The 22,777-nt window shown below is 40.8% G+C and overlaps 1 protein-coding gene across 8 annotated transcripts in view; it reads right to left on the bottom strand.

Moving 5' to 3' along the window:
- Window positions 1-22,777, bottom strand: part of LOC119843953 — a 63,809-nt gene that overhangs the window by 28,303 nt on the left and 12,729 nt on the right. Inside the window, exon 2 of one of the 8 annotated variants that reach the window (XM_043497930.1) lies at window positions 18,905-20,368. The exons of 5 other annotated variants lie outside the window; for them this stretch is intronic. The gene's annotated coding sequence lies outside the window, so the exon portion shown is untranslated. Of the gene's footprint in view, window positions 1-1,536; window positions 1,558-2,976; window positions 3,080-18,904; window positions 20,369-22,777 lie in introns of those variants that run through there. 2 more of the 8 variants (XM_043497931.1, XM_038373997.2) reach the window with 2 other exon arrangements.

The raw sequence follows: 22,777 nt of genomic DNA, 5'->3' as shown, positions 1-22,777 counted from the left end.
CTTGGTTCACTGAAATTTAAAAAGAATTGCTTTGAAACTCAAAAATTATTAAATGTCCTCAAACAGTGGCCAGATTTGCCCTCCTTTGCAGATTTCCAGGACATGAATAAGTGATTTTCTGCAGATGCTTTCCGTTTTTTTGGCAGAGGGGAGTAGGGGTGGCAGGTGGGGATGAGATAGATAGAGACTGTTTTTTGCTGGAATTAAAATACTGCATGGCCAGATTTAAATATCAGTCAAAATCTGTTGTTATCCTAGGTCTAATGAAATAAGCAACAGGCCATTTTGGTGTTTTAGGGGCATGAGTTAGGTTAAAGCATCAAGTCCCAAGTAATTAGTTTATCTATGGAAATTAAATTATTCACAATTCCATGTTATCAGGAGACTATAATTCACTGTTAAACACTGTGTTTCAGATTACCCTGATGGGCTGCAGGTTGCCCACCACTGCTCTAATTTGACTTGATAACCTGTTTGAGAGCTACAAACTGCCTTGACTTCATTATGAGTTTAACTCAAATTAGCTATTCAAATTAAGAATACACCTTTTTACCCAGTGACAACAAGGCAACAGAGTGTATAGTATGGTTTCCTTGGTTGGGGAATGGAAGAAGGCTTCTGTGTTCTACATTAGAAGGCCTGGTCTTCTGTTTGAGCTTTTATTACTGTAAAGTTATTTACATGGGAAAGGTCATGTGTTGATTTGGGAAAAAAATTAATTCTTCTTACATCCCAATCACTGGATGGTTCTACAAGTGTCATCTGAGTTGGATATTCTTTAGGAGAACCCCGAGATGCATTTATCTTTTATTTAAATTTATATGAAACTTGTATGAAAATTGCTAGAGGCAAATAGAGTTTACCTTGGATGTAGTGGGGCTTAAGTCTACTCAAGCTCACAGTGACTGGAAGTTGCTGTGTGCCTATGTGAAGTGAGCTAATGGTCTTCGTCCAGGTTCTGCTGAACAACTTGGTGTCAAGGTTCCTTCCCCACTCTGAACTCTAGGGTACAGATGTGGGGACCTGCATGAAAAACTCCCTAAGCTTATTTTTACCAGTTTAGGTTAAAAACTTCCCCAAGGTACAAACTATTTTACCTTTTGCCCTTGGACTTTATTGCTGCCACCACCAACAAATATATAACAGGGAAAGAGCCTGCTTGGAAACCTCTTTCCCCCCAAAATCCTCCCCAAACCTTACACCCCCTTTCCTGGGGAAGGCTTGATAAAAATCCTCATCAATTTGCATAGGTGAACACAGACCCAAACCCTTGGTCTTAAGAACAATGAAAAAGCAATCAGGTTCTTAAAAGAAGAATTTTAATAGAAGAAAAAGTAAAAAGAATCATCTCTGTAAAATCAGGATGGTAAATACCTTACAGGGTAATCAGATTCAAAACATAGAGAATCCCTCTATGCAAAACCTTAAGTTACAAAAAGACACAAAAACAGGAATATACATTCCATTCAGCACAGCTCATTTTATCAGCCATTTAAACAAAACAGAATCTAATGCATATCTAGCTAGATTACTTACTAAGTTCTAAGACTCTATTCCTTTTCTGTTCCTGGCAAAAGCATCACACAGACAGAGAGAACCTTTGTTTCTCCCCCCCTCCAGCTTTGAAAGTATCTTGTCTCCTCATTAGTCATTTTGGTCAGGGGCTAGCGAGGTTATCCTAGCTTCTTAAGCCTTTACAGGTGAAAGGGTTTTTCCTCTGGCCAGGAGGGATTTTAAAGGTGTTTACCCTTCCCTTTATATTTCTGACACTTGGTCATCACTAAAACCACCACTACCAGATGGCCTGGTTCACAGGTGTCTTCTGACCCCAAAAACATGGCAGCTGGAGCCTTGCACACTGTTACTTATGCTATAACAGTTCAACAGATCCAGGACTTTCAGTCCAATACAGTCCATCCAACATTTTGACAAGTTCATCCCTTTCTCTGTCCTTAGTTTTTGGCTTGCAGGTGCCATTCTGGGTGAATTATGTATCTCCTTAGTAGAAACCCCCATCAGTGAAATCTCAGATTCAAAAGCAGATGTCCAAACAGATTTCTTTTGATTCCCAGAACCACCAGATGATTGCCAGTTGGCTCCAATATCTAGCTGGAAGACGGCTGAATGCCAGCAGGTAAAATGCTTCTCTCAGAGAGAGCAAGGGTGGGTGAATTGTATACTGCAAACTGCAAACTAGGCTAGAACAGTCACCTCAATGGTGCAATCATTTATTTATCACAGCTTGAGAGGTTGGATTCAAAACTTTATCCCAGAAGAAGGACAACAAGAGAAAGAATATGCAAGACAGAGCTGAGAAAAAGAGATTCCTGAAGAAGAAACAGGACTGATGAATTTATAATCCACAACTGAATGATTGACAAACCATTCAGTGAATTTGAGTCATTTGTTACAGAAGCTGAATATCATCTATTAAGATGTTCACCACATTTACCAATTTATAGAGTCCTAGATTTGCAGAAACATGCATTTAGGCAAATAATTTGTTTGACACATTTTATTTTTAATCTTTCCAAATTATAGGAGTTTTTTAAAGTGGTAAAATATGCCAGCATCACTCAGATAAATCATGGGGAAGGCTAATCTTTTGCATCTCATAAGAAGATTTTAACAGATGGTCAGAGATTGGGCAGGGGGCTCTCACATCAGTCTTCTGAGTTCTCATGAAGAATCTTTTATAGAAGGAGTGCTATTGCAACGAAGAGCCATTACAAGATACCTTAACACAATGAGAATGGAAAGGTCACAATTGGGAGTGCTTATCTCCACCAGCACATGGAACTGAATGACCTGCTCAGACAGATGAAGGTTCCAAGGGATGAGTGAGAAGAAGAGGAAGGGCATCAGGGGTCAGTGAATGGTTTGATGGTTTCTAGGCTCCAATTACTGGAGATCCCGTAAATAGAGAGAGAAATGAAAGGAGGACAGGGAAAAGGAGAATGGGAAGATACCCCATACCTTAATAGAGGTGTAGAGCACTACTGATCACAATCACAAAGGAAGCTACCAGAGTGTCATGAGTTGTTAACTGCTTGTAAGTGTTCCCAGTCTGGCTAGGACTCTCATGGTTTTTAAAACTCCATTGAATGGCCAATTCCCAGTTCACAGTGGTCAGGTATTACCCTGCTTACCTCCCAAACTCAGACAGCTATCCCACACAGGTGATGAAAGTATAAATGTAGGCTGGAGAGGCCAATTAACCCACCTGGGTGCACCTGGAGGATCTGCCAGGCCTAATTAATGATGAAACCCGGCTGGGCAGGGGCTTTGTGGTGCTATAAGCAGAGGAAGTTTAGCAAAGAAGGGGCCTGCAGGGAGAAACTCTGCAGCCGCTTTCCTGGTAGTAGCAAGTGAAGAGCCATGTAGGGAACAAAGAAGTTCCTTGAAGGGTGAAGAGAAAGCTCAAGGAAAAGCTTGGTAGGAAGGTGGCAGCAAGGAGTCTGGTGGAGTGAACCCCGATGCCCTTTCCTGGAGTCGAAGTCAATGTAGAGGGCAGGCCTCAGTTCCCCAACCTGCCACCCAGAGAAGGCGGTGTGAAACCCCTGACATAAGGGGGTAAAAACATGGCCCGGGAAAATGGCTGAGTCATGAGAAAAGAGACATAGCATTGCAGGGCTGGAACGGCTGTTGGTAGAGAGTGCTAGAAAAGGAGAACCTACCAGGCCATACCCAGCTGTGAGGAGGCAATCCAGGGGTGAGTGCGGTCTTCTGCAAATGGTAATATCAGGGCTCAAAAAGGCGTTTTGTTCCATGTTTCTTGGGTAGAAGTATGGTGGTTGTGATGGCAGTGTCCTAAGACTCCATGACTATGTATTTCCCTATTTCGCTTTATAGAGACCCCTTGGAAGCAGAAATCTCTTCCCTTACTTAAAAAAATGAAACAAAACAAAATTCCACCTTTCTCTATCATACATGTAGAAGGTCTTATTCTGGGCTGCTCAAGAGTGGCTGACTGACTTTTGGCCCAAGAGGAATGAGGAGGTTGAGGCCTTTGTTTTGAGTTGTAGACACAGGTGTAAGGATTCATATGGACTCCACAACTGGATACAGTTTTGCGTAATATGAGATAGAACAAATCTAACGCCTTGCTGTCTTGAATAAGCCACTCTAATAACACTGTCTGGACTAGAGGAATCCTCCCAATTGACTGTCCTGCATTCTGAAGATGTAGGATTGCTCCATGCTGTTAATGCTATCACAGAACAAGAGCCTAATACAAGGTATACTAGTCATACCTCAGTGCTTAAGTGGCATTGGAAAAGGAGATAAAATGTTAAAGAAACAGAACTAAATCCTTAATGTACAATAACTGCCCGTTTGTCAAACTGCCACAAATTTCAGAGACATGAAGGGAGGGTTTCCTATTGCAGGAGAAAAATGAGAGAGAGTGTGGATGTCTTCTCCTTGTAATTTGATTTAGTTACACCAGTCCTGGAACAGAGGTGGTCACAAATGACAAGCAATCCCTTTCAGAAATCTGAGTCTGAATATCAGTGTCAGATTCCCAGGGTGCAACTCTGCCACAAGAATGGCTTCTACTTAAAGGGACTTAGGTAGAGAGCAAACTCAGCTGTTTTTCCACAACTCCCACAAACAGTCAATGTTTCTTCAGAGACTGAAAGCTGTGTTCATGCTAATAAATAACTTGTAAAACTATGTGCAGCAGTGCCACCTAGTGACTCCCACCAGAACAGTGTTTTCAGGGGTGCCACAAGTAACTCAATGGGCTAACTAGACACCACTACTGCTCTCCACTTGAAGGACAGCTGCAAATGTCATCTACCTACACTTACATCACACCAGCAAGAAAACTATTGTCAGTCAGTGAAGCACATTATACTAGAATTTCTGCTCCTTAAGATCAATTTGTACAACACTCATGCTTTGATAGTTCTAGTAAAATAAGTTACTAGTGAGAGAGATGCATGCATCAGAAATGTACACAAGCGAAATCTCCATTTTGCCAAGACAGAATGAATTCCACTAGGCATTTTTCATGCGGAAGCCAGATCACTCTAATTATTAGTATTATCTCTAACTGACACACCTACAAGCTGTAACTTTTTTACCTGCACTCAAATGGCTCTTCAACGCTGCTGTGAAATTTTTTCCTAACTTTGGAATTTATTTTTTTTACCCCAAAACCAAGTCACTTCCAATCCAGTTCCTACAATCAAAATTGCCCCACTGATCAGTGAGAATAAGAAACAAAAATTTCATGCAATAGTGGGAAATGGTTTTTGGATAGTAAGATTTGACTAAGCTGAATGATCTCTAGAAGAAATAAATTTACTATAAACAAAACTCTACTGTGATTTCTATAACTACACCACTTATAGGCCAAATCCTGCAGTTCTCATTCAGGCAGAGGCCCAGAATGAGCAGTTGACATCAATATAGTTGTGTATAGTAACTATGGTTCTGACAGAACTGTCCAGAAGTCCTTTCTGGGCCAGTATACTGCAGCAGACAGTATGAACACTTTCCATTTTTGCAGGTTCTGAATGATCACGAAGCAGACAAGTGTCGGAGTGAAGCAAAGGGCCAAGTGGTTTGTGCCTGGTCACTCATCCCTAACTCATGAAGACAAAGTGTAGTTCATATTCTCTGAAGCAGATAGTTCAATCTGAGGTTATTAAAGCCTACATTTCCAGGGCCTGGGATTCTAGTTGAACCACTCCCATTGATGTTAATGGGAATCACATAACTAAAACCCTTTGAAAGGGCCTGGGATTAGTGCCATCACCAACCTCACATTCTCTCCTTCCATGAGACGTCCACAGGACCATGCAAACCTGCAAGAAATACTTGCAAAAACCTGCAAATGGGCCAGCAGCCTCCACTTAGCTAAAGGGAATGGACCCTTTAAGATGTCCTCAGCAGGCACTGGGTGACAACCTTTGGCTGACAAGCAAGATCAACCAAAAGGATGCAGGGTGAAGGAGTTTGGGAACATGAGAGCTCTGCCCGCCCACAAGAGAGAGAGCTTCAGGCATGAGGTAGTGCAGTGGACACAGAGGGAATAACACGAGGCCGCAGTAGCATGTAGCTAGTAAGAGAGAGGGATGCACAAAGAAGTGCATTGGTTGAAGGTGTAAGTTCCAAAGGGAAATCCAGCTGACGAGAGGAAGACAAAGGCAGGTAAGCTATTAGCTCATATCTAGCAAGAACCATGTTTTAGCACAATTCAAAAGAAAGGTGCCAACATGTTTTCCTTATCTATGTTAGACACAGGGAACTGCAGACTGCAGCAGTCTAGCTGCACAGTCGTCCCAGCATTGCAGGCAGGATCAAAAAATATTTATTTTAAAGGGGGGGGGGAAAAGGAAGAGACAGGAGAGTCCCCTCATCCTGTCATCTTGAGGTTTGTGTAACTCCTCACATTCAGAATCTCAGATTCACCAGCTTGGGACCTATCCAATGTAGTTTGTTTTCTTTTATATTTACTCACCCAGGAAATATCAGCTCCCTTGGAAAAGCACCAAGAATCAGAATGAAATTCCCCATAGAGAAAACAGGACACACAATCTACTACAGTTTTAAACAAACACACATGGGGGAATCCAAGCTGTTGATAATGATAATCTAGTCTTTGCCCTGCAACCAAAAACGGGGAAGTCTCAAAAAACTACTTTTTCCTCTAGGCCATACAAGTGCTACCATGTACATTCTAGCTTTATAGTAAAGGTCTCACCTTTCTGTTTGTTCCCAGTTCCAGATTGAGCAAACAGACTGAAATGTCACGCTTGGTTCTGGCCCTGAACAGGCTAACTAAATGAAACCCCTTCTCAAACCTCCACCCATCTAAATTTCATATTGGGGGATAGGGGGAGGATATAGCGTTAACACTGAACACTCCCTCTAACTTTTCATAATGGTGTGTTATTACCTCCCCTTCAAGGCAATGATTTTCATTGCTTTGCTTTGAACAGCATACAAAGAAGACTTAACATGAAGGGCAGGAAGGGGCAAAGGTAAGATACACATTCACAGACTGAGGATACACAATATTCTTAAGGCCCAACTCAGAAATTCATCTATTACCTTGTGCTGTCCTATCCTTTTCTGGAGGAGGCATCACTTCTTTGAAATTTTGGTAATTTTTCCACAGTGAGGGCAGGGAATATTGCATGGGGGTGGGTTTGTTTGTTTTTAAAAGTGCCTCTTCCAGGAACAGCAGCCTGATCCTATCTCAATACACTATCATTTGAGAGATCTATAGAAGCCTTTCTCATTTTGCAGCTAGCTCAAGAAATGCCGTAAGAGGGTGCAATTAAGATCTACTGCTGTCAAAAAAACCCCTATCTTGGAGACCAAGGTTTTCATGCTTGGATGCCCAACTTTAGGGACCTGACTTGAGGATGGGCACCTCCAGCTCCCATAGAAGTCACTAGAAGCTTCAGATGCTCAGCAAACTGTCTTAAACAATCCCCACCCCCACCCCCCAATTTTCTTCAAATGTCCAATTTTAAAATCACAAGTTTGAAATTGTTAGCAGGATTTAAGACTACCTCACCAGCTCTCTCCCCTCAGGGACCTCTTTACAAACCTCAGTTCTACCAGTAAATTCTGGGATGACTCAAACTGTGCAGAACAAGGTGCAGTGTCTTGATTAGAGATCCCTGAAACTCACTGGGCTGTTAGAGCAAAACCAACCAACTGGAATTAAATGAGGTGTGGCCTGAACCTTCAGCCAACACTGGAAACACACACAGAACTTTGACATTTACCAAAAAAAATTTTTTTCTTCATTGTTTGTAGAGGTCTTTCTTGCTGACCTGGCATTAGCAGCAACACTCCCAAAAGTATAGTATGATTCCCAGCTGAAACCCAATGTCCTTTTCTAATAGGGATTTCTAGGCTGAAGAAGTCTGAGCTTTAGGATGCTTCTCAGAATAGAATCTTCCAAGGGTTGCCCACTGATTAAGAGCGCTATACGACATTCATTTCACTAACTGACTGATCCAGAGACCATGGAGATCAGTGGGAGTCTTTCGAACTAGAGCATGAAGTCAATGGAAGGATTCATATCTAGTGCTTCGCCAAAAAAAAAAAAATTAAAAAGTGTGTAATTGTTTTCAGCAGTTTCAGCTCATCATTCACATGTCTATTTTTCACATATCTCCAGTCTAATATCTGAATCTGTTTTGATGTTGGTGACTCAATTCTTTGAGACGTTGCATCACGAGCTGAAGACTGCAGTGGAACTTTCATTGTCGGCCCTTGATGCTGTCTCCTCCAAATCCCAGACTGTGTCAGCATTAGCAGAAGATCCTACTATATTACATAATAGGATGAGAACTTTTGCACTCCCCTTCCAGGGCAGGGTTAGACATTAAGTGAAAGAGTACAGCGCTAAAACTACTTAGTGGGAGGAAAGCATCTTACAGTTTTATAGATGGAAATACAGGGCACATAAGGCCCCAGATTGTGCCACACCAAGACCAAAACACAAAGTCTCTTCTTGCCTTATCCTCCCACCAGCTTGGTCTTCTATGTCTGTCTTTAAACCCCAATCTAGTGGCCTGTACCTACACCAAGAAGTTAGTGTAGAAAGACAGCTGGAGAGTCTCAGAACATGTCTATACTAGAAAATTAGGTTGGCATAACTACATTGCTCAGAGATGTGAAAAATTCACACTCTTGCATGACATAGTTAAGCTAACCTAACTATCTGCATATACCATGCTAGGTCAATGGAAGCATTCTTCCTCAGTGTTGCTAGGAGAATTGAGGGTAGCTGGACTATGCAAATGAAGATCTATTCAGCAGCACTTGTCATAGAGGAAGTAGAGAGCTTTTTCCCCTCTGGAGCATCGAGCTATAGGCCTTACATTTTATTATTTTTAAAAAGGTGATTGCTCACTGGTCTAGGACATTTGATGTTAGATGTATTACAGGCAAAGGTAATACAGACTTGGATCCTAAAAAAGTAGTGAACCATGTTGTTACCACTGTGTATGACACTACAGTGCCCTCAATACTTTACAGATAAGCAAGAAGATAACAAGGGCCCTGTCCTTAACAGCTTATAATATCACGTTGCATTCAAACACTGAAACCATTCAAACACTATGTCGCATGTGGGAGGTGTCAGATAGTCCATTTCTGAGACAGGGAAGTGTTAAATGTAGAAACCTTATAGGTTGCATAAGACAGTGGTTCTCAACCAAGGGTTTGGGGCCTCCTGAGGGACCACAAGCGGGTTTCAGGGGAGTCCACAAAGCAGGGCCAGTGTTACACTTGCTGAAGCCCGGGGCAGAAAGCCAAAGCGCCACTGTGCAGGGCTGAAGCCTGGGGCCCTGAGCCCTGCCACCTGGGTCTGAAGCCAAAGCCTGAGCAACTTAGTTTTGTGGGGCCCCCTGTGGTGCGGGGCCCAGGCAGTTATCCTGCTTGCTACCCTCTAAGGCTGGCCCTGGCTTTTATATGCAGAAAAACAGTTGGTGTGGCACTGGTGGGCTGTGGAGTTTTTATAGCCTGTTGGGGGGGGGGGTGGCTCAGAAAGAAAAAAGGTTGAGACTCCCTGGGATAAGAGACAGATTAATAGACATGTACATGCCTGTCCACAGATATTTGTCAGGATATGCAAATATCTGGCTATAAATAAAGAATGAATTGCTGCTCTGGTAGAGGCAGGGAAAGAGGTCTCATTTCTGTTCAGATTCTCAACTAGGATTTAGTTGCACTGGCCTTGGAAAAATTCTTGTCAGTTAAAACCACAGCACACCACACTTTATTTGATCAGGGACATACACACTATTCTTCTTCCTGCTACATTAGTAAATTCACCCACACTGGTGCTTACAGGATTCAATCTTGGGTTTCTGAAGCAGGGCAGTACAGACTTTAGTCCTGTCTACAGATTGCAGTTAAAGCCATTTCCGGCTCCCAGTCAGCTGCTCTCTTGTGGACATGTGTTCTCAGCAATGGGTAACATTTTCTAGAGTACATGCAACCGTTTGGGATTTGAGGAAAAATCAAGATTGCATTTTTGAACAGATGCTCTTGTTATTTCGGTAGGGAACAGCCGGTCCACTACATGAAAGTGATTATGGGATGTGACATTTCCACTCTGCAAATCCCATTTCTAGGAAAGAGTCCAAACCTCTTCATAATCCTTCCTGGCACACACCTGACAGCTTTACAGGACCCTGTTTTCTTGTGTAGCATCAAACTTTCTAGTATATTTTCTCCAGTTTACAGGAGAATGAAAAATGCAGGTAGGACTCCTAAGTAAGGGAAGACTATAAAAGCTTGTTACTGCCAAAGTCAAGGAGGGCAATAAGATTATTAGAGTAAGAGAGGGAGTGACTAAAGTATAGTGGGTAGAGCAAAGAACTAGATGTCTGTACTCCTAGGGTCTAGCCTAAAACCTGCTACTAATTTGCTGTGTAAGTTTACGCAGGCACTTAACCTCTCTGTGCCTCAATCTTTCCATCTGTAAAATAGGGATACTATTTACTCACCTCACAGGGAGACTGTGAAGCTGAATTCATAATTCTGGAGAGCTCTGGAGACACTTACATTTCACTGCATAAGCCTACATGTACTGTCTCTCAGTCAGGGGAGACATCCACAAACAAAGGCCCTTCCGATACCAGGCTGCATTTTGGACTCTTTGTTTCATAACATACAATAATAAACATTCTTGCTGGAAGGTTGTAACATGTCACTACTTTATTGCCTAGAATGCAGAATACACAAGAACCCCAAAACAGGAGTTCAGTTCTCTGCTGGGAGCCCAGGGAGGAAGGACTGTGTCTCTGGAGAGCTGAGAGAACTGCCAGCATGGTGGACAGAGCAGTGCTGCTAGCAGGGACTGGGGAGCGAGAGACAGCTGCTGGATGGCTGCTGGGGTTTGCAGGTGGTGGCTTTGAGGCAAGGGCAAAGAGGATGCTGGGGCCACGAGGAAGTGGCCAGACAATTCGCTGCAGTAGCCACTAAGGGAAATGGCTGAACAGCAGCCTGCAGGTTCCCCTGAATGGGAGAGCACAGTGTGGGCATGGCCGGAGGGCTGTGTAACTGAAGAGGAGGTTGCAGTCCTTGGAGAGACATGGGTCCTAGAGCAGGAGTGAATGCGGTGAGGCATGACCTGAAGAGGGTGCACTAACACACAGAGTGAATTCCCATGACAGCCGGCAGGAGTCGCCAGAGTGGTGAGTGAGCCCGGTTACAGCAGGTCTGCACAACTGGCTGTAGATGTGGAAGCAGTCACATGTTCTACATCAGCCAGCTGGACTGTTAGGCAGGCCACCCCCCAAGTGTGCATCAATAAAAGCAGCCGCAGAAGAGGCAGGATAAGGTCAGCAGTCTCAGTACAGAGGCCCTTGGCGTCCCCCCCGACCACCTGGCCAGCATCACGGATGCAGACTAACATATTGTGATACCTGGTCTCAAGCAGATTGCATAATTGTACCATGTAGTCACTGTCCCTCCTCTCCCCCACATTTGATTTTTTCAGACGGGGGGGCCTGCAGTGGGAGGAAGAAATTACAGAATAAACACGGGCACTCTGACTACCATCAGGCAGAACAACAAGGCTCTCCAGTTTCTACAGAGAACAACAGAACTGGTTCTCATTTATCTGTAAGCATTTTCCAGATTACAAACAAATGCTTGTTCCCAAACGCACAAACAGAGGCTATTTGCGAACAGTTACCCACTGAACACTACAGCTGTCCATGATATAATCAGCAGCTCTTTAACAGCAACATAATCAGCATCTGTACAACATTCAAGTCACAATATGTATTTGTGTACAGTGCAAGTACAGATACACCAAACCAAAATCCCAGAACTGAACATCTGTGTTATTTGGAGAAGCTCAGGTGAGGAACCAAAACTTCAGAATCTCTAGCATAATTTAGAGAAGGGCCTTGACTGTAAATTACTATATAAACATGATCTTTGGGCAGAATTTTCAGGAATAGTCACAGATTTTGGCTGCCAAATTTGAGATACCTTGGGCCTAACTTTTAGAGAGGATGAGCACCTGTAGGTATTATTTACTTTAGTAGGACATGTAGATTCTCATTGCTTTGAATATATGACCCAAGGTATCACAATGGCTTCCCAAAAATGGAGGCACCCTGAATCTTTCATAAAAGCAACCTGATCAATAATAGCAAAAAATGCAACAATATTTTACTTCTTCGCGGTTGTCATATATATAGAGAGACCTTTTCATATGCATTTAACAAATCTCCTATTCTTCACCAAGACAGCTCAACAATATAGTAGCTTTCACTTTGCTATACAGCCTTTACCCTCTATCTAAGAGAAAGAGCAGAAAGGAGAAGACCCAGCAAATAAAAGGAGATTAACTGACCTAATTTTACTGCTATAACTCCACATGAACACTCCTGTTCCAGTATAAGAATGCCTTTTCCAGGTTTAGCTTAAACCCCTTCCAAAAATGACATAAGATAAACCAGCAAAAGGCATTCTTATTCCAGAATAAGAGGGTCCTCACAGGGAGTTATAGCAGTATAATTATACCAATATAGTTATGCAGGCAGATTTCCCTGTGTAGACAAATCTGAAGCACCCTGGACGGGGGAACAGTAGACCTATTGGTGAGACCATGCCTGGAATACTGGTCAGTTCTGGATTTCTTTGTTATAGGGGAGAAACTGACAAATTGGAAATAGTTCTGAGAAGAGCAACAAAAATTGAGATGGATGGGAGATTAAAAAAGAGCTAAATATGTAGAGTTTCGCTAAGCAAAAGGACTAGGGGATGGGGAAACATTCTACTTTTTTTTTTTTTTTTTTTTGCCTTTGTGACAGGGACCAAAGTTTTCCCTCTGTCTTTGGAAAGAGCCTAGCTCATTATGGGCACTACTGCAATCTATATAAATACCTGGTGGTACAACAGGTAGTAATTGGATGAAGTTAAGAGACAAAGTTTAGCCTGGCTATTTGCAGAATATTCCTGCAGTGAGAACTGTTAGGTTGTTGAATAGTCTCCCAAGGGAGGTGTGGAAGCCCCAGTACTGGAAACATTTATAAACTAGAGAAAATGCTAGTACAAGTGTACAATATAGATAAGAGTTCTGCACTGGCAGAGAAGTGGACTAGATCTGTGGTTCTCAACTTTTCCCACCATACTGCAACCCATGTTACAATTTGAAGTTTCAGAATCCACTCCTCTCCCTAAATCTATCCAGGAAGAAAAAGGATGTTGAGAACCCTTGGTTCAGTGTGTCTTTCCCACCTCTGGATTAACGTATTACATTAGAAGCAGAATTTCCAAATCCATTCTTAGAGGGTGGGGGAGGACAAGACTTTTAACTAGCAAACAAGATCTAAAAGCAGAAATATGTCTCTCATTAATAGCTCACGCAAACTAGTGTTACCCTATGGTATAAACTTCCAGGGTCATACAATAAGTTCAATGCAGATGCAAGTAGTCTTTGCTCATTGTTTTTTCCTCTCATCTTTACACAAACATTTGACAGCTATAAAGAAGCATACAATATACGTAAGATAACAGACACTATGGAGTGGTGGAGTTCATGTAGTTCACAAAAACAACTGGTGCCTTCTCACAGACTTTTTCTAAGTCCCAAAATACATGGCTGATCCTTGTGAAACAAGTTCTTCTGTGACTGTAAATGCAATAGATTCAAACCCTATTAGGTCTGGGAATTGCTGAAGTGTGTATTGCTTTCTTTAGAGAGGTTCTGTGGTTTGGATGCAAAATGCCATATCGAATAAGATCCTACCTCCATACAAAGCTGCCATCCTGTTTTTTCCCGCTTTTTGAAGTAAATGCAATGCCAAGTGCCCTCATTCAAAAACAAAATTAATGCCTTAGAAAGAGAAACTTGTGTAATGAAGAGTTCAAGATACCACGATCATTTGCTTCAGGGCTTTAATAGGTCAATATAAGTCCTTTTTCTACTAGACTGAGATCCAATTAACAAAATTTACACAACACACCATAGAGAAATGTAATAGTAAACGATACGGCTGGTGGAAATTGGTGGGGGTGGAGAAGGAACTCTCAGAAGGTCAGTCTGGTTTCAATTTTCTAGAAATTGAACAGTCCAAAGCAGCTCAAATTAAAAAGTAAGGGAACATGGTCAGAATGTGTTTGAACTTCTCAGCAACAAAGAAAAAAGTACACCAACCAAAACCTATAGAGTTTCAGTAAAAGAATCTTGTTTGTAGTCCAGTATAGGTCAATAGGACAAGCTGTGTATGTCCATGAAGATACATTTGGATAGGGTGTTTTTGTTTGTTTGATTGACTAATTTTATAAAGTAGTCTTTTGTTATGAAAATCTTTTGTTGAAAGAAAATTCAGATGACTAATCCACATACAGTTTCATTGTCCAAAATTTAAAATAAAAAAAAATTATCAAAGCAGAAATGGACTACCTGGGTAAGTCTCTTTCAAGCCTTTACTACATAGAGTAGGTGGGTGTTTTGATGACTATTTCATGGCCAAAAAAGGTTTTGATCTTAAAAAAAAAATCCACAACTATACACCCCCTTAAAAGTCCCTTGCAAATCAACAAAGGCTGGTTTGAGTTTGGATTTCTTTTTCAACCACATGAAGCAATTGTTCCTCATCACGGCACTTTGGATGCTTCACATGTTGGGTGTTTATGTTGCAAAACCATCTGGAGAAGAAAACATTCCACATGTGAAAGCTCCTCTGCAAACGTTCCCTCCCGCCACTTGCACCACAGAATCTTTACTGTGCCTCCTCTTCTGGTCACTCAAGGAAACAAGTTCAAGGTTAGGACACAGGGATGAGGGGGTTCTTACGGATAGGACATTTATCATGATCCTTTAATACTTAAAAACACAATTTTGGAAAATAATGTTTTGTTTGCAACTACATTTTAAAATTCACTTGGTATCCAAAAATCTGTTATCGTTCAGATGTTGGGTGTATAAATGGCAGCTCTTTCCCCCCATTTCACTGTGCCCAGGCTAATCTCTTCTTGTGTGTGCTGTAAAGGGAAATTTACAAGACTCCTGCTCTGCCAGGACTTCAGAGAGCAGGATGCTTGTAAATTTCACTTTACAGCCTACACAAAAGGACAGACTATTTGGGGGGGGACGGGAGGGGGTTGTGAGAGAGGTGGAAAATGAGGAAGCCTTAGGGGCACTGCAGCCAGAGGGAAAATAAGCATTGAATTTGTTATTATAGGATCCCAACCAGAGAGCAGTTTATTTTTCCTAATAAATCTGCTTTGCAGACGCCGCTTCTTCTCTCCCTTTCAAGTTATCAGGAAACTTGGAATAAGTTACTGTTACTTTTAGAAACAAGTCAAAATGTTCAGCCTACCAGGCTTGACATGGTCAAGGCCAGCCTTAAAAACAAACAGCTACATGGGGCCCTGAAACTCAAACAGGCAGGTCTTAACTCCATTTGGAAACACAACTCCCAGTCAGTCAGACACCCCCTCCCCACCACACATACACACAGACCTATGCTGCAGGCAGCAGACCAGAGGACAAGCAACTCATGGCTTGATCCTCAGTTCCAGCAGCTTGAGGTCCCACATACTATGCAAACCCTGAAAATTATCCCTTTAAAAGGGCCTGAACTATCACTCTGGGCTGAAGAATGTTCGGTAACTGAGGCAGCTCAGAGCCCTGCTAAGTAGAACATGTACAGGCAATTAACCCAGGAGGGCTCCTGCCCATCAGGTAAATTGAAGATAAGTAAGGGACTGGTGATCAGTCCACTTTAGAAAGACTCCCTTAACTCTGCAATAGCTCTGAATGGAGACCCATGTTCCCGTTCGGTCTGATGTTGCAATCTGACAGCTAATAAAAAAGAATGAGAAGAAAATTGGATGAAAATGCAGACAGAGTAACAGGTTATGGCTGATTCATCAATTGCTTGCATCTAATTAACTTGTCTTTGTTTGGAGCTTTGATTCCCATCCACGCCTTATACTTAAGACGTACTGGTGATCCACATGCTCCCCAGAACTATGGGTTTCTCTTAGTTTAATTAGATATTTGTAAAGCTCTTTGAAATCCTAAAATAAAGGTGATGTAAAAGCAAAGTATTAATGACCATTCTGCCATTAAAGGTCTCCACCTAATACTGAGTACAGATGCAGGCCTGAGTGCCCCACTTCTCCAGTGTCCAACTACTACCAACAGTCAGCAGCACCTACAGCCTGATCCCAACTCACTGAAATCTAGGAGAACACTGTAATTGACTTCAGTGGGCTTTGGATAAGGCTCCTAGAAAGAAAAGAAGCACACAAAGGGAACATGGATTTTTCTTCTCACACTACTTCTTCTTCTTCTTCTTCACATAAGTGCAATGTGCCTCAGGTGGCACATGACCAGGATTCATCACCAAATTTGGTCCGCTGGTTAGATCATTAGCTTCCCCGGCTTGGGCCAGGTACTGACAGGGAGTTCAATGTAAATGTTGATCCATGCACCCCCCTCCCACACACACACACACACACACACCACTTGGATCACTTCTCACTATGTTTCATTGGGAATGGAATGAGTAGGGATGCACCTCATTGCAGAATGCAATACTGGACAATTCATTACTGCAAGCTGTAACAGGGATTAAGGTGTTCTCAAATGGAGTCTAAGTGATTTCAAGAGATGAAGGTATTAGTAAATAATTTGTCAGGATAACTTTTGTATAACTAGTCTACACATAACTCAAGATGCTCTAGACCCACCAGTAATATTCAAGGACTTGTCCAAGCAGAAAATAATTTTATTCTGTTAGCACCTTTCATACTCAAGGCACATCCTAACCCCTTCCTCCCATCTAATTAAGACTCAAGTGCTAATTATAGGTAGCAATATCAGTAAATTTGACATTTAATGTTTAGTGTGCATAGTCCTAAGGGGCCAATGCAGAGCCATGTACTACTGCAGTATTTTAGCTTTGAAAAAAAAATCCTACAGGACTTTAAAAATTCACAAATTAAACCATAGTAGCAGAGCAATCATGTAGGCAAATGAGGTATGCTCAACACGGAAAAGGACATAGGAGGGGGGAATCTGATAACAGTCTTCAAATATGTTGGATATTATAAAAAGGATGGTGATCAACTAGTCTTCATGGCCACTGAAAGTAGAACAAGAAGTAATTGATTTAATTTGTAGCAAGGGAGAGTTAGATTAGATATTAGAAAGTTTTTCCTAACTATAAGGATAATTAAGTACTGGAATAGGTCACCAACAGAGGTTGTGGAATCCCGGTCATTGGAGGCTTTTCAGAACAGGTTTGATAAACACCTTTCAGGGACGGTCGAGGTACTTCGTCCTGCCTCAGCATGGGAGGGGTGGGATGGTCTCAAGGATTTCTTGAAGTCCCCACTGACCTTACATTCTGTGATTCTAAGAGGTGTTATGTTTGTTCCATTTAGGCCAGTGTTTGGTATCCACCTTCTGGTAGTATTTGGCACTCAATATTTTAAAGGCAAAACAAAAACCTTAATGCCCTCATGTCTGACACATGAAAGAAGAAAAAACCCTCACATACTACTATTATTTCTTGGTTACCACAGGAAAGGTGAAAGAGTCCCCTTCTCTTTTTGAATAGTGCTGTGGGATCATTTGCTTCAAGCTGGACAACTACCAGAGAGTCAGAAGGGACTTTGGGTACAGTTTTCATCCCAAGGACAGTTTGTATCTTTAGTGGTGCAGGACCCCATTCACTTCTATAATGTAAATGATTCCATATAATTTCATGATTCCTCTACTCTTTCCTTGGCCTCTTGATCTACATCAGGGTCTTGGTGGGGAAAAAAAAATCATGGTCCAACTCTAAAGAGAGTCCCATGTGATATGCAAGACTTGAAGTCAACCTTGTAAATCTTTCCAATTTTCAGCCTCTTCAATGCTTAAGTAATTAGAGTCATCAGTACTAAAACTTCTTTGGATCACATTGCTGATCAGTGTGATGTTAAAGAGAAGGAACTAGACTCAAAATATTCTCTCACACCTAAAATTGCCTGGAACTAAGCATACAAACTCCAGGATCTTATTTCTGCAGAACCTCCACATGAACTTTATCCTCTAAGAGAAAATCTCTCTACATTATTCTAATTGAAATACCAGTTAGACCAGTGGCAAGATGCAGACTAACATGCATGAAAAATAAGAGTTCAATGACCTAAATCAATTATGATTTAAGGGCACTGATTTGGACTCAGTAGGAAATATTTTAGACAGGAAAAAAGAACTAAATGGGATCATTCATTGAACTGACCTGGAAATGAAGCAGAAAAGTTGTAAATAAGAAGTTCATTGCAAACCAGTTTTATGTATCAATTGGAGCAGGTTAAAAAAAGCAGAGATTGATTATATAACAAATGAAATAATGCTCCAGATTTGCGGTGTGCTGAAGTGAACAGTATAGTAAAAATTCCACTGCCACTACAAAACAAGTGTTACAAATTCCATTGCTGAAGATGGACCGTATAGAAAAATTGACTTCCAAATATAAACAAGTCATTTATAGGGACTCTGAAACCATGCATTTTGATTAATCAAGACAACCCATGTTCTTTGTATATATGCAAAAATAAGTGATTTAATTTACAAGGATCTGAGAGGAAAATTTAAAAAGCAACTGCAGGAGATCAGAATTCAATACTGTAGCTAGAATATTTTATGAAACTAATTATATGTACACACTAAGATTGGGGTAATCAAGGTTTCTGGCTTCAAGATGTTAGGGAATTCCCCCTGTGGATTTGGGAAGCATTCACCACTCACCCCACATATATCAGGACAATACTCTAGACCGTATGTTAGCTACCAAGATAGGCTGGGTATCCCAACACTCCATGCAGCAAATACGAGCCAGTGCAATGGTAGCAGATATGAGTATATTGTAAACAAGGAGCAAGGCTACTGCAGTAAAAATATTACCTGTTTTATTTAAACTTTATAATATTCTATTCCTACTGCATAGTTGCACAGATAATGGAGAGATTAGGGTCCTTAAGCTCATTGTTAGTGAAATCTTTAGATTCTTTGAAGGTGTCTTGTCTTGGCTGGCAACCGGTCTTTTATGGATTTGTAAAGTTCTGTGTACTCACGCAGTTACCAATAAAGTAATAATTATATGAAACTGAAAAGCCAGTTAAAGTGTCACTAAAATAACTCAACATATACCTAGAGAGACAAGGTGGGTGAGGTAATATCTTTTATTAGACCAACTTCTGTCAGTGAGAGAGCTTACAGATCTTTTCACAGGTCTGGGAAATGTACTCAGTGTCACAGCTAAATACAAGGTGGAGCAGAATATACCTGGCTGTCTGGATGAAAACCAGATTATTATTAGTAGCCCTATTCTTTATCACTTCCACTATCCAATTGTTAGCTGTTATTTTAGCAAGAGGCATTCTTTGAGTACAGGACACATCTGGAGATACCTGAATGAGCTACCTATTTTTCCTACTGCAGTGGTTGAATTGCAATAGACTTTAACTATTGTGCATTCTTTTAAGTGTCTAAGGTTTTATATACTCTACTGTCTAAGGTGAATATTTTGCTGCTCCAGTTGCATAATTTACTAATTCAGATGCATGCTTGGTTGATCTGGCAGGATGCTGTAGTTCAGTAGTTGAGATTCCGGATACATTGCCAATTGTCCAGCACGCTTTGTTGATCAGCTGCAGACTTTAATAGCTGAAATTTCATACACTTTACTAATCAGGCCACATTCTTTGCTAATTGAGGTGCATATTTTTGTAGTTTAACTTAACTTTTTAATACTTGACTGGTCTTGGGAAGGATTCTGCTCCCACTGAAGACTATGGAAAAATTCCCACTGGTTTCAATGGGGTGGGATCAAGTCCCTAACTAGAGAGTCTGGGATAGCAGAAGACCCCTTTCACTTTTTTTTTTAAATAAACACCCTTTTTGAATGCAGCAAGTGGATAGCAGTATATCATAGGAGGGTTTATGTTTGGATAAATAGAGATCTTCTCTTTTAGGATTTTATTAATGGAACTGTACTTCACACAGAATATGAATTTTGACTGCCCGGCTATTTGTTTGGCTTCAAAGTTATATTTTCTCCAGGATAAACAATCCATTGATCTTCAGATCTTGTTCCACTTGCTGTAGACAAACAGGAACAACAATCTCCATCACATCTTCAGTATCTCCTTCATTTGATTTTTAGCTTTTTAATTTTTCTTGTTAATGTAGTGCTTGGTTCACATTCCTGGAGACAGAATTCTATTTATCCAAAAACCAGATACAGGCTTCAAACACTCCAAGTTTCTCCACGTGGACTTGCCAATGTGCCTCAACTCTGACCTGGACAGACCACCTCCAAGGTTGAAAGGGCAGTTCAGTCTCTCTGGCCCACACAATCCTTGACCTCTGTACTGAAACCAACATGTGGACCAGTCAGTGTCAATTTTGGTCATAATTTTTAATGACATGAACTAGACGCCACCTAATAACAATTCATTTATTGCAGGACATAATACAGTTTCCAGACGGCAAGATTTTTGTCTGCTAACCTGAAGAGGATTTGAACCATCAGCCTAGAGGAAAACTACAAATCCAACTCTTTAAGAATCCAAATCCAACCAAAAAGGATAAAAAATAATGAGACTTCCAGTTTGAGGACCATAACATAATCCTTGATAATACCAAGCAAGTTCCGCTGTCTCATATACACACGTGCTGCAAGACAGTTTTCAAAGACCTGTGCTGAGATTCCATTACAGGATGCCGGCTGAGGTTAGTGAGACTTGAATAGATGCATAGATATCATTCTGAAGAAAATTGTCCTGTACTGTCATGCAAATTTACAGACCATATGCAATCAAAAAGGGTAAGTTGACGTCACAAAATGTAAAGTCTGTGCGGGAAGCTGCAACTGGATTCAGTGTGCTACCACTAAAAAGGCGTCTTCTTTAAAAATCAGTACATAGCTAGATTAAACACCTTAAAGGAAATCAAACTGCGAGATTTCAAAGTGTGTGAACAATGGAAGTTGATCAGCAAAGCTGTTTTGCATCTACCAAAATATACAGCTTGCGCAAACATTCTTCCATGTCCCACCCACATGCAGAAGCATGTAACTCAGCTAATACTAATTCCATCTAACTATATGGAAGAAATTATAATGCCAAACTAGTTCAGAAGTATGTAAAAAAGTCAGGCAACTAGTGAATTATGCAGCTCAATAAGAGAAGCATGCAGTTGGACCAGAGAGGTATGCATCCACATTAACAAAACAGATAATAAGCTATGTACTTGTTTAGTAAATGATGCAATTCCATATAAAGAGTATTCAATTATTTTTTACAGAAAGATAACTACCATACATTAGCTATCTTGCTATAAAATCCTATTAGAGAGTGTAGAGACAAAGCATCTGTGCTTTTTACAACAAGGTAGTTAGGTGAGTCAATGCTATACCCTCCCACCCATGGTAAACCAGGCAAGGTCAATCCTGTGGTAAAATTACAGTGCCTTATGTCTATTGGGATTTTACAGCAGGATAGCTAACATGTGTGAGTTATCCTAAATTTAAAAAGCAGAATTTTTTTAAGTAGTGAAGACAGAGCTTTACATGCAACTTTTCTTATAACAAAGTGGTTGGGACAGAGAACGAAGATTCCATACTATACCTCCCAGTTATCTCAGAGCCATTAACACTTGTTCCAAAAGGATCTAATCCAGCTCCTACTGAAGTCAATGGCAAAAATCTTGTTGACTTCAGTGGGACCAGGATTACCTATTATTTCATCGAAATGGTTAGTGACCATTTCTTGTTCAAGTGACTGTACATTGCAAAAGGATATGTACATATTCAAGCTCCCTCAAGGAACCATAAAGCTGATGCTTTTCTGTCCCACCCTATTTAATATGTCCCATCTTATACCTGTGTCCCTTTACGGGAGGCATCACACATGGCCATTTACATTGTTTAAACCCTGTTTGTATTCTGGATTACATGCACACAATTAGGGAAGTAATAATAGATAGCAAGGCAAGTGATTACACCAGGCTACCCACATTTCTCAAGTGCTTTATAAATCACTTTATAAATCAAAGGGTAGGTTAATTCTACTGATTAGGTTCTGTTATTTCTATTGTAAACTTCATTTCATGTTATTGCTTTTATGTTTGGGGCAATTTTTTTTGTATGTGCAATACCCTCACAATCCAGAGTCTGAATTAGCCAAATTATTTTTTCTGGACCATTTTATACACAATATATTATCATAAACTAGTAATCCTTCTTTTCAAGTCATCTCCAAAGGCTAGATAAGAGGAAACTATATGCAATATCTGAATCCTCAGCCTTAAGGCTTGTGTACCTGGGAGATTTTTCTAGTTATACTATTATTCTAGTTATAATGAAACCTCTATAATTTCTGCATGTGGACACACTTATTCCAAAATACAAGTGGCTTTTTGCAGTTCGCCTTAAACCCATCCAAAATGACAAACTAAACTGGAAAGAGGCACTCTTATTTTTTGAATAATTCCTCATGGGGAATTATACAGGTGTAACTACAGCAGTTTAAATTCATATCCTACCTTATGTAAACAAACCCTTACTGTTTCCTGCACACTGCTCAGCCTGCTAAGGCACAAATATGGGTTAGAAATACAAAAATGAGTACAAGATACATTACAATAAGGAATTACATTTCCTTCGTATACATTGTGCTCTCTACAATCTCAAATGTCATCTCTTGGCATTTCTGAGGTCAATAATTCAGACATGAAAGCAAGATATTACAAGCTAGATGTGGGCCAAATTTGGAT

The sequence above is a fragment of the Dermochelys coriacea genome, chromosome 15, assembly GCF_009764565.3.
Source record: "Dermochelys coriacea isolate rDerCor1 chromosome 15, rDerCor1.pri.v4, whole genome shotgun sequence".
Classification (NCBI taxonomy): domain Eukaryota; kingdom Metazoa; phylum Chordata; order Testudines; family Dermochelyidae; genus Dermochelys; species Dermochelys coriacea.
The sequence above is the reverse complement of the archived record's forward strand: the minus strand, read 5'-3'. Positions and strand labels throughout refer to the sequence as shown.